Genomic DNA, 23117 nt, shown 5'->3' on the forward strand with positions numbered 1-23117 from the left:
ACAAAAAATTACCCGATGAACCTAACTGATTTTGGGAGAGTAATACATTCAGTTTCTCATTGCAAGTAAGTGCGGATGTATTATTTAATATTATCGGCCATGTAGCTGATGAACGAGCTCACCATGTTTCAGGAAAATCATTGAGAGACTATGAAAGATTAGTCTGTTCCTAGTTGAGTGACACCAAAAGAACAATGATATATATGAATGCCTAATTTCTTATATCTTTGTCTTTGTTATCAAAATTTAAGCCTGTTCCTAGACATCTTTAAAATGAAGAGTTCAATTACCATCTCGTTTCTAATCAATAACTGTTCTGAATTCAGATGGCTAATTGAAGAAGACTAGGGAGAGCGAAAATTCTACATGCGTTTGTCAGTTTTCTTACTAGAGAATATTGGTGAAATTTGGAAGCTATGCAGGATTAGATTTTATGTTTAAATGGAGTTAAAGAACCATGTTGTGAGATCCTATTGTAGAATTTTAGTCGGAGGCAGTATTTTGTACTTGATATATACTTTATCTCTACTAGTCGTGCCTAAAAAAAGAAAGTTCCACTTCATTCATAAAACGCTGTGAACGCGCCCGCTCCGCTTTATATTTTTGTGTTAAAAAAAATTTAGGATGAGTTACCCATGGCGTATTGATAATATTTCTCAGATTTTATTAAAACAGATATATTTTATAACAATTATTTCACGAAGTCAGCAGTTGATACACGTAACACAAAATTTCACATGCAATCGAATAAACAAACGATTCGAATTTCATGTTTTCAATAGTAACAGAAACTCTAATTTAATTTAATTCATTATCACTTTATCGCATAGATTTTCACGGTTGAACATATTTTTCCCAACAAATTGGTGTATTAATAAGCTTTATTACATATATATGTCATCACTGTTTCCACTGCATTATTTCAAATCAAATAATATGTTTGGTGATTTGGCTGAATTTGTGAGAGCGTCCGAAATTGAATATTGTTTTTAAATATAATTATTTCGAATGTTGCATCCACAACAACATTATATTTAACTAAATTTAAAATACATATCATTCAAAATATCAGTGGAATGAGAGGGTAGGACAATTATTTCGTAACTTTCCAAGAGTCCCCTGTTGCACTACTACTAGCTATCGCAGCATAGCCATCTGTTTATCAGCACAAACATTATGAAGGAATACAAATATACGTTTGTGATTTTTTTATATATCTATTAAAAATAGTTGTCATAATTTATGCCCCAACCCTCGTAATATATTTCCTAATTGATATCAATTTGCAGGAGAATGAGTTGAAATCAGCTTCATGCTTTCTTTTATCACGTTTTATCTATAAAATAATTTTATACGAATGTCTTGTAACTTTGCGAATAATTATTGATGTCCGCTCCAACTTGGTTTATGATCCTGCTGGACAGAAAATGCCTTTATGCATATATGTATACGAGTTTGTATTTAAACTATTCTCCGTCTGTATGCTCTTAAATTTACACATGTTGATATATATTTCAACACCAATCTCAGTAATCTGGGTAGGTTTGTATACCCAGTTTTATCATTTATGAATAAATTTGTAATTTCCTCGTGCTCTTCATATACAGTACTTTACAGAAAATACGAATTTTGATGTGAACACTGTTTAATGTAACTTTGTGAATTATTTGTGTTAAAAAATTCACTTTGTTTCCAAATTATTATTGTAAATTAACACAAATTTTTGTTGTAGTATTGTCCGGGTATTGATATTGTCTACTTTTGTGAAGTCAAAGTACACCTTTCTTGTTTTAATATTGACATTCACACTACTAAAGTGAATGTTTTTTAGATAACATTTTTATTTATTTCAGTTTAAGGTTCCTCAACAGCACTGATCATTGGCACACAAAAACAATCATATGACACATAATTTAGATAAAGGAGTGTTACAAAATCTACGAAAATAAATAAATTGATATTTTCTCATAAAGCTTGGTGGCTTTAAGAAACTAAAGTCTTCTTATTGTCACAGCTTCTCTCCTACTTCAAAAGTTTAGGGGCAGGTGAGAAGTAGATGGGTAGATGTTATCTAAAACTGTATATATCGCGCCAAGATTCTTTATAGAGGATGTTAGTCTTCAGATCATTGGCAAGCTGAACTAGGATTTAAGGAGGATTCTTTGGGACTTCTTTGGCATGGCGATCTGCAAATTCGTTTCCAACGATTCCAGTGTGCGATGGAAGCCAGATGAGAGAGACTGTTATATCAAGAGAGATTGGTAGATGTCGTGAATGGTTTGGACTATTGTATGGTCAGTGAATATGGTTTTAATTGACTGTATGGGGGAGGAGAGATAAATTTGAGAGCTCAAAGGATACCGTATAATTAACCAGTGTAAATACTACACGTCTAAGGTAACTGGAAAGAACTTATGAGTTTGTGGTGACTGCGCAACCGACAGTGGAAAATTAATTGTCACTAATTGGTTAATTATCTCGTAGATTTTGCAATTTTTATTTTTTTTAATGAGAAAAAATAATCAAGTGGATTGATTAACGGGAGTTTAGTTGAATATTGATCACAAAACAGGCAAACAGTGTGAGTTGAATAAAGTACGGGGTAAAACTCACCCTAACTGGTACTTCATACTGCTAAAGTGAAAGTTTTTTAGGTAACATATTGTAAGTCTTACATATTTTACTGTTACCAGCATATTTAAAAATATTTTCTATATTTGACGGCAAATTTTCTTAAACTTTTGTTCATTTATGTTTATTTTGTCCAATTTATTTCACATATTTATCGGAATTTATGAATAAATGTTACTTCCCAGTTTACATTATGAATATAGGTTTCTTTAGAGATTCAAATACATTTCGTAATAATCCGATCTATACAATCTATTTAAAAATTCGAATAATAATGAAAAAACTAATTAGATATGTGGTCTTTATACTGGTAATGGCTATGATTGTCTCCAAGTAGAGTAAACATACGGTAGATTCATTTATTATTTCAAACGTAATTGCCAAGTGAAGACAATCGAGTTCCAAACAAGATTCATAAATTTTATTGAATAATAGCAACTAATTAACTTAAATGAAAGACAAAGATATCAAATCAAGTTTATAGTGACATTGTTACCAATATAAAACATTTTGAATTTCATAACGTCATATGTCTCTCTTAGTTGAATGTCTTTGAGTTGAAGTCTTCGTGTTTCTCTAATACTCATTAGTCAAATAAATTGCTGCTTCTAATTTCATTCTTCAGCAGGATGTATCCTGTTATGTTTATCTACGACATTTCCAGGTTGAAAAAGGTGGTGGATGAAGCTTTTTGTTTTCAATTGTTTTGCAAGACATTCATTTGCTATGATATCTTAATTACATATTTGTGAAAAATGTGAACATTATTTATATTCCTTAAGGTGTGCAAAAATTCCAAAAAGCATTACTTTATCTCCCAAGCCAGTACTTAGCTGCGTTCATTATAGAGCTGGTTGAATATTTTTCTATTCCAAAATTAATCCAAAATACAAGTTTTATCAATAATAATCACGAAGCAAACATTGAAACAGGTTCCAAACAGGAAAATAACTTTAAAGTTAACGGTTTATAAACCCCAGAGAGTAAGCTCCCAATCGATTCCATAAAAAATATAGAAAATGTTATCTTAAAACAAACTTTGCCCAAGTCGTCAAATATATGAGAGAGTGGAGAATTTTCAGATAAATATCGACGTAGAACGTAGTTTTCTATGTACAAGTACCTAATAATAACAAGCGATTCTTTATAAATATTTATAAATATTATGTGAATAAATGAAAAACGTTTTTGTTTGCATATTTTGAATACCTATATCATAGTTTCTTTGCATCCGAGCCTCACCTTCTTATTGTGAAGATTGCAAACCAAATGCGAGTCATTTTAAAACGACAGACAAGTTAAAATTGTTGAAATAATTCCGTTAATCTCATTTGTTCCGTTTATAAAAAACGATATTAATAAAAATGACTTGAAATTACCACGTTTCCATGCAAATTGGAAATTTCTTGTTTACCTGAAAGTTCGAAAAAATGCGGTCAATCACCCTCCGTATCTCCATAGATCTTCCGAAAAATGGAACAATTCGTTGAAACAAACTGGAAACACGACTAACTAGAAAGGGAACATGACAGGTTCGAATTAAATATTGACGCTCATTTTTCACGTGAAACTCTTGTTTTGTACAAAAAGTTTTGGCGGAGTATCATCCTGTTATTCTATGCTCTAGAGAACATCAACTTGAACCACAAATATACGAGTGTATGTAGCTGATGCGAAATCGATAATACGACAATCAAGAGTACGAGGTGCGATTAAATAATTTGGTTCATTCATTTTTATAGCAGCAATTACGCTGTTCCATATAATCCTACTCATGTATTAGCACAATTAGTAAATCACGTTATGATTTCCAAACAGGCAATCGACGCAACATGCCGTCTCAAAAAAAATGTAGACCTCATGTGGATACAAAATATTCTCAGCCGTACAGGTAACCGTTTAGCTAGACCATATACGCAGGACCGAGGGCTGGATTCAGTCCTTTTTTTACTTTATCTGGCCCTTCGAGACAGCCAGCATGAAATTTTTTCAATTTCTTAAATGCAATTTTGTTTAAATCAACAGTTTTTATGTATTAGAAGAGAGTAACCAAATTTCTACTTCAATGTATGCACCATGGTAGTATACTAGTCAATTGTTTTGAGATTAGTGCTCGTTATTTTGAAAATATAATAATAAATTGAAAAAAGGAATAATTTATTATTATTATTATTATCGTATTTGTCCACGTATTTGCCCACCCGTAGTATACGACTTACATTAAGGTGGTTGAATTTGCCTAAACAACATACAGTTGTCTATAATGATAATGTAGTATAATTTATCTGAAACCAATGTGAAAACATGATTGAAGCAAGTTTAATAAAAAATCATTCAGTATATTATTAGAACGTGACACTTTTGTGAAGTTAGTTTGGAAATTATTGAGGAAAATTGAGTTATGAACTTGTTTATTGTTTTGGAAGTAGAAGTTACTTTTTTTATCCACTGTATCAGTAAACCACTTGATGAAATTACTCATCAATATTTCTAGAAAAATAGAGAGTGATTTTGATTAGTTAAGGTAGAATCTCAACAGATTATTGAATTTCAACACCACTACTTTCGTTAAATCAAATTACAGCTTGAATCAAACATAACTGGAATATATTTATATGAAAATTGGTTTTGCATGCGTGATGGCTTGGTAAAAAGAATAATATATTTTAAAAAAAATCATAAAGGTTCCAAAGTACAGTGAAAAGTAAAAAATAAAGGAAAGGATAGGGATCGTGGCTGATAGGATGGTACATATGACGCCTGAAACTGGTAATTATGAAAGAGATGAAAAAAGAAGTATTAACACTTTTGGTATTATTATAATAAACTTTTCCAATTACTATTATTAGCGCTAAAACCCCTAACTGGTTCTAATTCATTACTTTTTGGTACATTTTATAAATTGTTTCATAATATCACTCTAACTGGTACTTTAAATAAAGGTTCCTTTTGATAATCCTTTTAGTTTGTTGTTAAAGTGGAGTCGTCCCATAATGGATTTGTAAGGGTTTCTGTAGTAAAGGCTATTTTAAGACGTTGAAAGGAGGTTGACAATATTTTGTCCTTGTGAGCATTATTTTGTCGTTAACTTTTTTGGCTTGATCTTTGGTGACGTGCTGTTGTATTTCTTATTCGCCAATTTAATTCCTCAATTCAATTAATTCTACGTAAGTATGAAAGGTTTTACATGATTGATGGCACACTTTCTATTCCTACGAATTTCCTTGTTCTTATAATAGCTGTATTGTATAAATTTTCAGCGTTTGTATTCACGTTTTCCAATTTTGTCATGAAGTATCTCTGAATGCGATACCCGTTGTAACCTACTGAAAGATGTCTTCCAAAGTGTCCTTCTTCAAACTGCCTTCTCAAAGCAATTTTATTGGATATTGTCTGGTCGTGAACGGAACTTGGCCAACTAGCAACAAAATACTGTATACTTGTATAAATCATATCATAATCATGAGCGTTTTATTTTTTAAAACCTATTAAAAAGACCCCTGTGTCAGATTATAATTCAAACATAGCATATGGAGACTTTAATTTGCTAATGTAAAACATTTTTGACTTGACACTTTAAAGTTCGAATTAAAAAACATTTAGGCTGAATGTCAATTATGAAACGCGCGACTTAATTTGATGAAAACTTGCTTCCATTGAAGCTTCCTTTGAATGTATTATGAAAGCCGTTAATCTCTACTTCTTGATCCATATTGAGCATAAAAAAGATATTTCTTCCAATTATCATCTTCTCTATAAATTAAAATTCATATTCTGAGTAATGGCAATGTTCGAGTGAAAAATAATTATCACAAAACACTACAATTTCCACTATTTGTCTAAATGTAAGTAATTAATTCAATTTTAATAAAATAGTGCCCCTACATTGTGCGAGTGGTCATTATTACCATGGATTAATGTTTATTCTAAAAACAGTTCTATTTTAATATCTGATAACAATCGAGCCGATAGTATTTTTTTATTTTGAATTAAATGGTATTGAAACAGTAATTATTTACTTGAACAGAACGAAATATTTCATCCATATATTAGAATTGGTTTTTTTGACACGCATGCTGAAATGTTAACGACTGTCAGCTATTCAGCTGAAGCCTAATCTTTCGAATACGATATCTACTCATACCGTATCTGTAAATCATTCAGGGTAGATCATTCCTTCGTTTGTACAGAGGTTGTCGTAAAAATTACCGAACTAAAATTAGACCAACTGATTGTTGTTGAACTGTAACTTATAATGTATTGACACAAGTGTATGGCAACGAATATTAGTCGCGTCCACATGTTTTTGAGTAGTTTAAGCGTTTTTTTTTTCAAGAAGGCCGAAAAGATGTTGGAAATGATTCGAATATTCGGGTCACCCTTTCACGTCAAATACGGATGAAAATATCAAGAAAGTCGGTAATCTTGTTCGATCAGACCATCGGCTAAGTATTTGTGCGATTGCCGAATCTATAGGAATTGACAAAGAATGTATGCTGCAAATTTTACATGAAAATTGTAACATGCTGAAAATACGTGCAAAACTGGTGCCCAAAATCCTCAAATTTAAACAACAGAAAGCTCACAAAAATATTATATTGAAATTTTGAATGTGATTGAAAATGACTCAAGCTTATTGGTAATAAGTTTGAGTCATTAAGAGTGACGAATGAAATCTGCATTGAAAGGAACAACATTGGAGACTGTTGAAGCTGCTGAAGAAAAAATCTAGTTATTTGATAGCCACACCTTTTACACCACATGGACAGAAATTTGCGAGCTCTGAAGTGCGCGCCAGAGGTCTCGAGATTTCTGTCGTAGTGGTGTAATATAGTATAACTGAGATTGAAATCAATCACCATCTACATTAATGCCTTGAGCTGAAGTCAGTCAACTTTTGGAAAAATTTATGAATTGCTCCATCTATCTTATACTCTGTACTGGAATTTCGACAAAGTGATTATTAGAGTCATCAAAATCACACGTGACCAAATCAGGCGAAAATTGTGAATGAAACAGTTATTATTAGAAAAAAATATGTGAAGACGCATTGAAGTGATGCAATTTAACATGTTAATATTGAATGATTCGAGAACGGGTAAACATTTAGTGGTGTACCAGTTCACTGCAAATACGAGAGAATCATTTTTTTTGAATCCGTACATTCTCCTGGCAGGTAGGAATACCACACCAGTGCAAAATAGCTGAGCGTTGCAACATTGAAAGCGTGGTAGGTCATAGCAAGGATAGGCTAAGTGGCACACATTCCAGGCCAATCAGAAACAACTCTTACCCAGCTGATATCAACTTTACCCGAACACTTCTAACGTCAACGACGGCGAGGAAATTGGAAGAAAACCCTATTTTCTGAATTGACTAATTTTTTTTGCGATCGCAATTTTTGGCTTATTTTAGATGCATAAACCGTTTGTGTGATTCAATTTATTTTTTAATAACTTTTTTAAGCTCCTCGAAACATTTTAAAAGAATTTTAAACGATTTTATTGTGATAGTGTATGGTGTTATTGTTTATACTATCATTAAGGAAGCAAAATCATGAATCTAGAGAAGTATTGTAGTGGTTACATTATATACAATATTAAGGGGGTGGCGGAAACTTTTAATTATTGTAACCGGTAATAATAGTTGTCTATTTTCTTGTGCTATTTTTAATAAATTCAACAAGCTTAAAAATTTGCAGGAGAAATTGCAAAATGACACAAGTATTATAACTTCACAAATGACCTACAGCTTATTTAAGATTTATTTAATAAGTTCATTTTTAAGAAAAATAAAACCTGTGAATACTCAACAAAGAATGTTTGACCACCAATACACAATGTTAAAATCTTTTATCAATAAGCTCAATAAGCATTCAACAAAGCCGCACAACATAATAATCAAACTTTAGAGAATTTTAAACATGGAGACCACAAGGAAATAGACAAGTAGATTATTCATGTCGGAGGAAAAGCAAATTACCCAATGGAAATGAGAATATTTAATACATACTCTCAATTTGTAATCGAAGTAATTATTTATATATATATATATATATATATATATATATATATATATATATATATATATATATTCCACAATATTAATTTTGTTTTCGTTATTTTATGATATTTATACCAGTACTCCTCAAAAATGAAATGCGAAAGTTGCAGGCAGTATTTATACATATGGAGAATGTCCTTCTCGGTTTATTGTTAAAGTTGATGCAAATGGCAAGTAGGAATTAATGAAACATTGAAAAAATATTATGTTTCCTTTATTATTCTATACCTAATTATCAATTAGGGTGACTTGAGATGACAATTAATGAAACACATGTACAACGTTATAACAATGAATTGAGTAGTAAGGGCTCTTGACTAGACATCAAGGCAGAATATTTTATCACACATACTACTACAATGTATGGACCATGATTATGTGTGAAGGAGAAATACCCAGAAAATTACTTTGTACGTGGCATGTTAGGTATCAAGAATAGCAATATACAGGGCAGGAACATGAACACACAATATAATATAAAAACTGGAATGAAGGAAGCATATTAAACCAACCAAACCAATTATAACAAATTTATAGAATTGAAGGACGATTTTTTTAAATAGATGTTTGGAAGAGCAAGAGTATGTGTGTATTATAGTAAGTATAGATGAATCATTGTATGTATCTACGTCTTTTAGAGATGATAATTGATAGAGGAATTCATACAGGAATCAATACCAATTTCGTAATAGGAATTTTGATGTATGATACATTACATAGTTTTAGGTATTTAGCTTATTCGATTAAATACAAACCAAAAACATATTTTAATATGTTGTATTCTTATAATTGTTAAATATTCTGAAAGAAATTCTAGATGAAAAGATATGGAAGAAGATTATTGATATCGAAAGACCAAATACCATTAATTGCCACAGAAAAATTACTATGGAAATTCTGAATTAAAAGAACAAAAGATATTGAGGACAACATAGAAATTATTGAGATAAGGAAATTTGATTTATAAAATCCTATTGGATAAACGGAATATTTTATAATAAGGTTTCTTGCAACGAAATGTGTTATTCGGAGTGTTGAATAGAATATTGTAATGTGCCGAAAACAAGATTTAAGAATAGATGGGCCTTTAAAAATTTTAATTCGCTACCAAAATGAACGAGAAGTAATCATGACTGGTTTTAATATTTTAGTAACTTCTTCATATATTTTGATATATTTTGTGGTTTATGGAAATTGAAGATTGGAATTAAAACTTATAAATGTGCTGTGCAAGCCGAGAATTTTAACCGTTTTATAAATTTCGACTAGGGCTTTCCTGATAACACCTTACCAGTAAAAAAAGACAAATAGATAAACAAACGTATTGCCCGAATAAAAAGATTGTGAGGGTTATAATATATTTTTTTAATTACTGCTTAATGAAATACAATATTTTCTTAGATTCCACATTGTATAAACATACCAAAACAACACTCGACAGGTGTTAATTAATTTTTTAAACTCGCCAGATAAGAATATTTATTTCTTTTTCTGATCTAACCAATCTAGTTACGTGGCATTTCCAAATTTACAGAATGGCCGTTGTATCAATAGCTACCGGCTATTTCTCAAAGGAACTAAACAATTCAAAGAGAAATCAATTTGTCCTGATTTAGTCATCAGGAATAATGATATAGATATAATTATATTCCAATTCATCCTATTTTTAATAAAGCCTCATAAAATCTAAATCATAGTTTTATTTAGGAAAAAATCAGGAGACAATTAAATTTATTGATAAAAAAGCAACGAAAAGACCAAAATATTTTTGTAAAGCCAATGAAAGAATAGAATAATAATTTACGTATTTACAGCTTAAGTACAGGTGTATCAGATGTTAGTACTGATCAGTTCAATTCCATAGGTCCAAGAAATCTGCCTCGACATCGATAATTTCGTAAGAATTCTGGAAATCTGTGTATAATATCAGTAGGTATTCCAATGAAAATTAAGTTTGTTTCCATTCTACCGTCTATTTTGAAATCAAAATATCACGTTAATTAACTTCTGTTAATAGGAATAATGAATGTTGCACTTCCCTTTTCGGTGAATAGAAACGAAAATTATTACGTATAAATTTCTAACAAAACAATAGTAGGAAGTAAAATAAAGGAATTTATTGAATCCAGATGTTTTTTGAACGAACTTTCTGATACCGGAAATATTTTCATGGAATGACTCCATCCACTCAAAGTGTTACCGTAAACTCAGGATTTAATATCGAATTATTTTTCTTCCTTTTTATTATGACTGAAGTCGAAGCAGATACAATAAATGACTCGTCCCCAGGCAATTTTCTGAAAAATAGGGCAAGTATCAGTGAGACGAACAAGCACAAAAACGTTACATTTTCACGATGAATTCTTTGAAGTGTCGCTGAAATGTGGATTTGACTGTGTACGAACTAGAAGATATTGCTGTGCCAAGAACCAGGGCGAAAAATACCTTTTGTGTTCGTATAACGTCAACACACGTTTTGATTGAAAACGAGAAGAATTATTTCAGAAATTATATGCAATATTTTCAAGGGAGAATAATAGAAATATTTTTTTATTCGATGAATAGAAAGAAGGTGAAAATTCATTCATATTACCTACAGAAATAGAGTTTCGACTGAAAAATTTGAGATTAGGACGTCTTCTTATTCATATGTACTATTTCGCAAAAATAAGAGATCTATGCTCTTCGTAGCTTGGTAGAAATAGAGAGAAGAAATAATTCTGTTGTCAAGTTAATATTGAAATGTTTATTCTAACTCACATTTCACGCAAAAAGACGCCAATATTAAAAAAAGTGGCGATCGTTCTAAAATTATTATAAATCGTTTCATAAATTCTTAATCAGATTCTAAAAGTTCATTCATTTCATTAAATGATTCACTATCTCAAAATTTGATTTCCGGTTTATATAAATATGCGTTGGTACTACTTCATTTATATTCAAAATCCAAAGAATTCTCTGTAGAATTAATTCAGAGTGACTTTGGTGGTAGCGGTAGATGGGAAAACCTCGATTCTCAATTTTTTCTGAAACCACTACAGCTCGAATTGGTCTCGTATCATCATCAATAAAAATAAACCGAGGTATAAAATTGTGGCAGTACGTTAACCATGGTTTTATCCCCATCTACTTCTCTTATCATTTTTCCAGCATACAATCAACTCAGTAACGGTATTAAAACCACAGATTCCTAATTGTATTTCCTCTAAAGAGGTAAATTTCTTGGGCAGGTGGTTAATGTAAGAGTATAAATATTCGTTCTCGTCTCCTGTCTGGATGGATCGCATTCCTCCATTAAACACACCACTGTTGATACTTCTTGAGATAATATCCGTTGACTATGCGCATTGTTATTTTATTATTCTTAAAAGTCCCTGGATCTTAGAGGGAATTCCGGAAAATTTAACACCAAAATTAAACTCTTTCTTATCTCCAATGATAACCACGTCCAATAATACATCAAGTTAGTGTCGAATACCGGGTGATTTAGAAATATCCTTGACTTTACAAAAAAGTATATAAGTGTTGAAAATCGAATTTTCCGCTTTATGATGCCCGAGAAGCCTTATTTTTATTTTCATTATTTTAATGCATTTATTCTATCCATTTTACAATACTTGGAACGTTTTACAAATTGTAGCCGGATTCCTAGTCGTTCCTTCATCATAGAACTTATTCCGTAGATATGATTATGTTTGCCAAATAGTACTCATAGTACCCTTTTTTAATTTTTCCAACCAAACACTTTGTAGAGTTTTCCATTCTGTATTCTATCATCTCCATCAACTAATTAAAATATGCATCTATCACAATAAAAAGCTTCCCACTTCCTATTTCTTCTATTTCATTTTTGTACACCTTTTTCAGTCAGTGGATCGCTCATCAGTATTCAGAATAATAATAAAATTCATCTAGTATTCAAACAGGTATTTCGTTCAGGATCTCTACCCTATCCATTTTCTTATTCATATATTCCAGGCGACGGACAACGGCATCGGCACTGCTAGAGACGTTCTTCGCTGGCACTATCAGATAGTTTGTGTCAAGTATCCATAAAAATCTAATACATTTCATACTAATTGGATATATATATATATATATATAAATATAAATAAAAAAAGTGTTATGGAATTAAAAACAATTTAATTGCAATGGACGATGATAAACATCAATAAAACGTTGCAATAAACTTGACGGTTATACACCTTTTTAGATCAGTATCAAAATGAGGTTGCTGAACGTTGTTAGTAGAGATAATTTTTGAACTTGTTTCTCTTTGAAATTTATATAATAAGATATACTATTATAAAATAACCTCTAGCGAAAACCATATACGGAAACGAAACTTGTTATTCAAAATACCATTTGATCGTACCACGTGGATGAGACTTTTTATAATTAGAAGTATTTCCGAAGTAACTTTGAGCGGTTATTTTGAGCAGAGAAAATTCATTTAAAGCTAGTGGGAATTGATAGAAATTCAGTCAATTTGCTTTAATAAAAATTTGAGAAATTTATGTTGAAATTATATACTCCAGTGATACAAGTATTCTGATAGTTCGACTATGTATACGATAAGAATTTATCTATGAAGAATGAGTTTTTCATGAACATCTTTTCTAATTAGTTTAATGAATTATCATAAAAAAGTCTTCATATTTAAAGCATAGTCCATCTTATTCGTTGGTTTCCATCATCCAATATTCAGCTAGCTCTTTGAGAAATTTTCAACGTATCCATTTTTTGATATAAAAATTTTTCCATAGATTTGAATATACTAGTAGAGTAGAGTGAAGATTAAACTGAATGCTGATTATGGTGATAGTTCAATTCCATCTACTTCTTCGATCTTATTTCGTGTAAGATATTTCTCCAATAAATTTTCATACATTCATACTTAATTCCACCAGACACCCGACACGACTTTCCGCTCGAGTAACCTCTCTTTGTGACGATTTATAATTTTCTCGAATCTCCTCCCTTGAGAAAATATATTAGTTGCAACAACGACACACCCATTCGAAACAGGTTACATGCAAACAAGTTACTTTTCAAGAAAGTGTCATAATAATGCGGATACATTTTGTTATATCTGTGGAAACTTTATGACTTTAAAGCAAAAACAGAAAATCACTGAATTTGTTGAAAACTCGTATAATGCTTATTTTGGCTTCAAAATACAACTAAAACCGTGGACTCCGCAAGTATTTGGTACTATTTGTGTTGAACAATTACGACAGTGGACATACCACAAAAGACAATCTTTACTTTCCGGTAGACCTATGATATGGAGAGAGCAGACAAATCATATTGATTATTTTTTTTAGCTGTAAAAATGTGAAAGGTTTCAATGCTAAAAATAAAAATAAAATAATCTACGCAAATGTATCTTGCAGTTACACGGCCGATTCCACATGGTCCATACATGCCAGTGCCCCTTCCAAGCTCAATATCTGATCTCAGTTAACTTATTGGATAAGTATCGAAAATTGGGGTATAATATAAGCATAAAACTCCATTTTCTAGATTCACATGTGGACTTTAGACCATTTTCACCCAATGATTTGGAATAGTGATTCAAGGTATATTTAGAAGGTCCAAGGGAGTCCGATAATCGGCGATACTAGGTTGGTTTACCTCGTAACTTCAATGTCCCAAAGTCGACGACCTGAGCTTAAACGATCTACAAGCGTTAAATCTCCACTCTTGAAGCGATTAAACTAAGGCTGTGCTGTTCGCTCGTTAAATATACACATATTTTCCTTGCTGCCTAGGCTGCTTTGTATTTTTGTTTCCGACAATTTTTCAAATAAGGGAGAATTTTCTAATAACTGATCTGATGATATAGTTGTATGTCATTCTCAATATTCTTCAGTAATTTTTCGAGATTTTTTTGGATACAAATAAGTTCCTTAATGTCTAATATTTTTTAACCATCAAAAATTCTACCAAACCCTTGGTTTTTTTGAGTCTACTTACCTTTCCAAATTATTACGAGGTACAATTAGAATGAAGAAGTAACAAAATTTTAAAACCCTGATAACGCGTGAGCCCCTAAGATATTAAGAGAAGTCCAAATATTAGATAATAACTAGGTATTCAATATGTGGTGAGATGGGCTAGAGAATATAAATAAGGTTGGAAGATCAGGTTGAAAGAATTTCAGAAAACCGATGAGCAAAATTATAGAAATAAAAATCAAATACAACGAGATCACACAGATCGCCAAAAAGATTATGTGAGATATGAAGCTTCTCAAGAAGATAGGAGAATAGAAAGATAGGAAAATATTAGTATCAGGAATGGTGTGAAAACATTTTATATGAGATTTCCAGCGGTCAAAACATCGTGAATCAAAAGCGATTAGTGGAATAATACAATCCCTCGATAGAAAATAATTGTATTGGTTAAATTTTCATATCACTTCTTTTTTACACGAGAGTTAGAGATAATATTTACTAAGCCCTAGTATAGTTAATCGTCTATAAAATTGGTTTGTTAATTTTTGCATATTTAAACTCTGTTTTTGTGATCCAAGGATATCCAGAGCATTCCTTGCCATTCACTGACTCATTTCTGTTTCTGAATTACACATAAAATTCGTGATTGGTACTTAAAATTGAAGTTTTTGATCAGATCCCGTACGTTTTGCTTATATTTGACAGTAATCACAATTGATTGCCCAATTTCAGTATTCATTACCTCATATGTTCAAGCATCGAATTATGGACTTTCATTTTCATATGTTATTTATTTATTTATGTAAATTGATAAAAAATGATTCTATTATATTAAATATCTTCGAAAACTTTTCAAAATTCCAGCAAATTTTTTATATATAAGTTTATATGTGGTCTGGAGGTGAGAAGACTAAACTTTTTTCAATACATTGAAAACAAGTGATCCGTAAAAGTTTAAATCCACAAGGAGTTCGGTCAAGTTTGAAGAAAGTCTAGCTGCTAGCCAACAACTTTAAAATCATTTGGGACTACGTGAAAACCGGAATATTAAGATAGCTCTTGAGAACTTTTACACAATGTCAACGTCGTATAAGTACCCGCATAGCTCCCCAGAGTTAAAAAAGAACATATAAAACTTTATTGTTTTTGGGGAAGTTAGAAAACACCTTAATAATAAAAAAAATATTGAGCAAAGTATAATATGAGCTTTAAATAATACCAAATAAGAAATTTGAAACGATATTAATCAATTGAAAAAAGACTTGCAGCTCGAAAAAAATTTTAAATCATACGGAAAATATCTATCAAATATCTATCTAGAAAAATGTCCGTAATCAGTAAAGTACCACACAATTCTAAGTTTTTAAATTAAGAATATTATGAATACTTTTAAATAAATATAGAGTACAAGTTTGTATACAACTTGAATAAGTCGAATTGAATGAATTCATTATTTTGGTTATTGTATCTAATTTGAATTATAAATTCATTTTCTATCTAGAAATCTGATCACATAATAAGCTTTAATCAAATGCTGAGTTTTCCGCTTTAATTTACCTTCATTAATTTTGAAAATATTGTCAATTTCAAAATGATTTTACAAACTGAAATTTGATAGATGACAAAGTATAAGTATTTTGTAGTAACTCTATTATCACAAATACAATATCGCCTTTTTTCAAAAGAAAAGTACAAAATGATCTTGAGTATTTCTTGCACTGGGAAGATGCCGTGGATATAGGTCTTGAACTTCAGTTGTTCTAGTGTATTGCTTTGTTATCTAATTTCACAGGTTTGCACTTCTAACGTTACGATAAATTGAAAATTTCGTTTTATCCGGTGAACATTACTACCAACTTCAAAATCTCGGCAAAAAGTGATGATTAGATCTATCTATGAAAACTTGCGTTTCAACGACGAATTAACAGTTTTCGAAAAAAATATGCTAGAATTGATTGATTGATATGCATGATTTTTTAATAATAAAATCAAACAAGCAAATTCTAAATTGAATTTCAATTGAATGGGTTGTGAGTGGGTATCAGAGAAGCAAAACTTGTATGTATATGGAAGTGGACCCGAACTGCGTTATTTTAAACGAAATGCTAGGGTTTTAATGTAATTTTCGGAATCTACGCAAAATTTCAATATAACTTTATACAAGACATAGTATGCCTAAAGTCCACCATTTTTTAATTACTTCACATTTTTGAAATTTTTGGACAAATATAGCCCTCCACTAAAAAAATTATATTTCTAAATTTAAGTGAGTCAGGTCCAATATTTTTGGGATTTGGACAGATAACACTTACAGCTTCCAAAAAATTTATATAGGGTGTTCAGAATATGGTGTCGAATTTTGATATCTAAGAACTTCGAAAACTTAATTTTTTTAAATGACAACCCCCATTTTTCACTTTACCAAGAGATTCTACGCTTTAAATGAAAGGGACTTTATTTGTAAATTCATATATCTCAAATGAAGAAACTTGAAAAAACTGAAATCTTCATGGTTTTTAATTGTCGGTTTTCTGGAGCGACCAAAAGAAAACATATCAACAAACAAACAAAGAAAACAGCTTGACGTTTAAAAGTTGCAAAAGTGTTCATCATGTCCTGTTTGGGATTCATTAATGAAGATTATTTCAATTTGCTAGTAATATACGAGGAATGTGTTAGTGTTATCCTAAACGGGACACGATGAACACTTTTGCAACGTTTAAACGTCAAGCAGGTTTCATTGTTTGTTTGTTAATATGTTTTGTTTTTTGGCCACTCCGACAATTAAAAACCGTTAATTTGAGATATATGAATTTACTAACGAAGTGCTTTTAAGTTAAAGAGAAAAATGGGGGTTACTATTTGAAAAAATAAAGTTTCCGAAGTTTATAGAGAGCGAAATTCAACACCATGTTCTGAACACCCTGTATATCAAGGTTTTCACAGATTTTAAGACCTGTGAGTGTAATTTGTCCAAATCTCAAAAATATTAGACCTGACTCACTTAAACTTAGATATATAATTATTTTAGCTGAAACTAGCATTTTGGAAAACCCATGCATGAAAATTTTCAGAACACTAGTCGCAGCATATCGATTCAGCTCGTCGTGAAGGACCCTGTACTTGATGGATTGATAGCAAACTACCATTATTTGGCTTGAGTTTTGTGAGGAATAACCTTAAATCTTCCCTTTCTGTGGTATTCAATCTACTTCTTTTTTTATTAATAAGTTTGTAACGGTACTAAAGAAATGAGCTTTTTAAAATATTTTCAACCTATATTGATAGGAAAAGTTATGCCAACAGTTCAGCTCCCCACTATGGTAACCAAATAAATTTTCATGGATCTCCACCCCCGATTTTGAAGTACGTTAAATCTTCACAATTCGACTGAACACAAAACAAGACTTTCCGCTCGAATCGACCTTTCTTTGCAACAGGCTCTGATAATTGTCCTAACCATTAATTTTCCATCATTGTTCGGATAAATGCATTATTTATCGCAAGTAACAACGCGTCATCTTTTGGCAAGACAAGGACCAGTTAATACACCTCCACTCAACGTTAATCTGGAATCTGGAGTCGGGTATTGGCTTGGTTTTTTACTCTTTTCTTTGTAACGTCAATATCTCATACAGGTGGACCACCTAAGCGGAAACGATCTTCCTTGGCGCTGCTTCACATATTTCTTTTCAAACTTCTTATCATAAAAATGTACTTTTTTCGAAAAAAAGCGTGCCTCAAGTAGATCAACATTTGAAACTACTATTTTTTGTAGCACAATATATGATATCTCCTCATAGAGTTTTTTGAGTTTTGGAACAATTAGGAGGCCAATTTGATCGCTTAGTTGAATATGGTAATCAAATAGTCTAGATTTAAAATCGTTGGACACGTTTCTGTGGCTCTTCTGGTTGGTAAAAGTGTTATTTGATAAAGAGAGTATAAAGTATATTAGAACCGAAAGAGAAAAATCATGCCATTCCAAATAATTCAATCAACTTGAAGAAACGATATGAACGATATGAACTTTGCTTGTTAAATAATGGTGATTATTTCCAACAATTCTATGGTCCATACTGGTCATTCCATACAATCATACACTTACATTATTTTTTGTTATTTCTATTGACATTCATTGGAAAAAAATTAAGCCAGCAGATGTTTCAGAACCAATTTTTATTTTGAGTTTATCGTCCAACTAACTGGAAAATCGTACGATTGTCAGGCCGTATAAACCTGCGGTATTTTCATTCAACTGCATCATTTTCGTTGCAGAATTGACCATAAGCTAACTAAAACTACGAATAAATCATTCATACAATTGGGATATTGTGTGGAAATTGCAAGCAAAATAATAAAACATAAAATTTAACATAACATGGTCATTTATCAGAAATTCAAACTTATATTTATTCATGACAAGCGCGAGATGTTCTTTTTGTGAAAATTCTCTATAACTTTGGTTACAACATTAAACGTAGAAAGATGTGTTACTTTTCCAAAATGATTTCGGGATCTATTAAAATATCCTGGTAAATCTATTAAACTTTTTCTGGTTACCTAAAACGGGAGGTTTATTAGCGAGTTTTTTAATGGGCAGTTATTATAATTTTATAAAACGAGAAAGATTTATATTTTCTGATAATTGTTGTGGGTGATACTTCCTATAAAATCAGTTCTAAGAAATTTTCTCATAGGTGTCACTTGATAGTTCGTTGAATTGTTTCAATTAAATCTTTCCCATAAAAAACTTTCCAATTCGATAGCCATCATCAAAGCGTATTTGGACACACTATTTTTCTCGTTGATGATATTCAATCATCGACAAAATAACAATAGGTATTCTTCAAAACGCCGCTATTCCAAAGAGAAAGCCTCGAAATAAATGAACAAATTTATCATGAAAAGGATCAATGGTAGCTGGTAAATTCTATTCCACAGCTTTTATGTGAGAATAGAGCCGATTTGAGAATATTTAACAAAAATATTGGAATTTTTTTGTACACATATGCTTTTAAAAATAGAGGCGATGGTTTTATTGCTTATTGTTATCAAACGGAATGATATTTTTATTGTGTTTAGTAGAATTAAAAGAATTTAAAATTTAATTTATACGCTTAAAATCTTCTTCACTGAGAAAACTCACGTATCGCTAATTTACTTGTTTTTAAACTCATTTAAGATACGAAAATATATTTTTCAATCAAAAGTTATTGCTATTATCAATATTGGCAATCACAAACTAGTTTCTTAAGCAATTTTAGAGAGATGGAACGTTGTTTCTTTTCAAGCTAATTTACATGAACTTTGATACTTTATGAGTCCTCAATATAAATTGATATATTCATGGAGCAACACGGAAAATAGTATCCTTGAAAATCAAATTATAGAAGAGAAGAAAAGTTGTTATGATTTGTTTTCAAGTTGGTCACGTATAACACATCGACATGTTATAGTGAATGGAGATAAACCCTCGAGTGGATGGTGAGATAAAAAATCATCGTAGAATATTAGCAAACTTGGTGGAGACTGTTTTAACCCAAGAAAAATATAAAAAGTAATCGATAGAAATTATTCAACGAATTTAAGGAATCATACAGGGCAATTCACCTATACGTTTTCTTGTCAGCAACCGGTAATATATTTCAAAATATTCTTTTCATAGCCATATGAACATTAATTATGACTACCAACCATACGGAAGGTCGCAAAAGTGGTGAAATATATTTTTTATCTCCACATCAGGCATTATGTTACGTAAACCTAGGTTTTGCCGTTTTTGAGTTATTCATTTTTTGTGGAAATCAAGAGCTGGATTATGGATTTTATCCCGATGAATTCAATTAATATGGTCAAGTGAAACTAACAACAGTCACTCACATATCATTGGCAGTAGTGGGTGGGTAGATGATATATTTCACGTGTCCCAACAAAAAGAGATCCATAGAGCTAAATCTGGGTATTAGGGTGATCAACTCCCCTTTCTATCCTTGTGGAAACTCTCGTCTCAGATAATTTCCTAGACTTAATTGAAAACGTTTCGGTGTGCCATCTAACTGTAGCCAAATTTTTGCTCTGATATTTGAAGGAGCATACTTCAAAAGTTCTGAGTAGTCTGGCATCAAGAATCTTAGGAATTCCCATTTATTCAAGTGAATATCAAAAAAATAGTAAACTCCATTTTCAGGTTCATAATAGTGAAAAATGTCTATTAATTACAATATTATTGCCAAAAGTCGATTCATTTGTGAATAACACAAATTCACTGATCCAAACACCAAAAATTTATCGTCGTATCCTACTTTGTGTGAACAACAATATTTTTGACACCATAAGGCGTCGCTTTCTTGCCATTTGCTTAAAATCAGGTGAATTATTTCTTCAGGATATTGTATTATTTTTAGTATTGACTGAGATTATCTGGCAGAACTAAACATGTTTCGTTTGTTGTGTTAAGCAAATTTGTCAAAAATGGACACCTAGTGAATTAATGAAACATCAATGAGAATAATTTTTGGTGGAGTGCATTGGAAGTAATTCTTGTTAGACTTTGTCGAAAGTCAAATTTGAACATCGTATTATGAGAAAATGGAGCAACAAGTATCCTAAATCCCTATTGAGAACTCTATCTGCTTTTTTATCAAAATTAAATGACTCCATCCAGATTAAACTCATACAGGGCGTTCCGGAACTTGATTCCAGGTTCAAAGAAATATCTTCCATATTGAAAATCTACGTATCTCCTAAACCTAAGCCATAAATTTTATTGAGTTACCTTTTTGTTAAGAATTCAATTAGAAAATTCATTTTTGCTATCTTTGGAATGTTCAGGCTGTCCCTGTAAAAGTTACGGATTGTTAACTATTGGACATGAACCGCCCTTGGCCTTCATATAGTGGTATACAATTATTTTCACGTCATCTATTTACTACCGAATTTTTGAATCAAGTGACGAAGCACCCTGTATAATATAGCAACACCAATTTATCCCAATTTTTCCATGTTTATTTAAAAAATCGCTATTAAATGTATGTAAATGTAAATTTTTTTGTTTAATTACTATTGGTTGGAAATAATTTCAGGAAATAGTCCCAATTTATGTCAGTATAGAAAAAACATTTTGAAAAATATCATCATTTGTCCTCTAGTGACAGTATGAATACTTCTTCTACACCATGTATGTAAATTGGTGGTACATTATGCACCTATAATCATGCGCCATTATTAGAATTTGTAATACAAATACTCCTCAGTAATTTTTTGGAAAATTCAATATTGCTGACAATAATATTGATTCACAGTTATTCGTCATTATGTCTCATGGAAACATCTAACATTCTCTAAAACCAAAAATAGAATCCGAGAAGAGGGAGGAAAATGTTTCACTCAGTAATTTATTTATGATAATATTCATCATATTTTTATGAATTAACTATCACCTTCCATTGCCTATAAGAGACTTCTTCAGGTTATGCCAATATCGAAATAGCAAGAGCTACTTGCAAAGGAATAACATCGGGAAAACTTATGCCACAAATACATTTTTCAAAGAACCACGTTAGGTATGGAGAGAATTGAAACAAGCATTGGAATTGTACTAGAAATTACCAACAAATGATTTTTCTCGATTAGATCATCAACAACTCAATCCCGCTATTCTGGAAAATTCCCTGAAGGAATTATCTCTATGAATTTCAGGGAAATAAATGAATAAATGCAGTGGTGAACCACAATTTTCTAATAAATATTCAGTGATATTTCATACATAATTTAAAATTTGATCAAGCCAAAATAATTATTTAATTATTTCGAAAATGTCTCTTATTTTGAAAATTTTTCTTCGATTATTATTACATTTCACTAGAATGATTCATTAACCTGTGATCTAAATGCTTCGAATACATAGTCTATAAAAACAAATGAATATTTACATTCGCTAAAATTTAGGAAGTGTCCCCTGAAGATGATGCACATATCCACAAGAAGAAACACATCAATAACCGAAAGCATCACCCACTACTACACTCAGTCACCAAACAAAACCCAACAAATAGTTAATAGTTACAGCCTTTCATTTTTTTTTTCAAATTTCATCAATCACTTATTATATCGGTTCACGACGTGGTTTTCGTCGGCTTTTCGGCGATTTTCCGATAATTTCCCGCAAGTGGAGCGTCGAAGTGCGCGTATGATACTGTAAGAGCCAACGGCTGCGCCCGGATTGAGCCCCCCACCATTTGTTAGGAGCCTGCGCACCACTTATATAAAGGATCGGGAACAGGAGCATTCTTCAGGATGCAGCGGGCTCGAATTATAAAAGTCGTTTGATGGAATGTTATTCTATCACATATTAGTTAGATCAAATAGGGATTGACAAGGATTGTTTATTTTAGCCTCGGTTAGAATCAGTTTTATTTAAATATTTTCGATAACAAACTGGATATGTAGAATGTGAAGAAC

The 23117-nt window shown here is 31.3% G+C and overlaps 1 protein-coding gene across 1 annotated transcript in view; it reads right to left on the reverse strand.

Moving 5' to 3' along the window:
• Positions 1 to 22855, reverse strand: part of LOC130896315 (lachesin-like) — a 435638-nt gene extending 412783 nt beyond the window's left edge. The window contains exon 1 of the mRNA XM_057804322.1: positions 22589 to 22855. The gene's annotated coding sequence lies outside the window, so the exon portion shown is untranslated. The remainder of the gene's footprint in view (positions 1 to 22588) is intronic.
• Positions 22856 to 23117: the final 262 nt, after the last annotated feature.

The sequence above is a fragment of the Diorhabda carinulata genome, chromosome 7 (assembly GCF_026250575.1).
Source record: "Diorhabda carinulata isolate Delta chromosome 7, icDioCari1.1, whole genome shotgun sequence".
NCBI lineage: Eukaryota > Metazoa > Arthropoda > Insecta > Coleoptera > Chrysomelidae > Diorhabda > Diorhabda carinulata.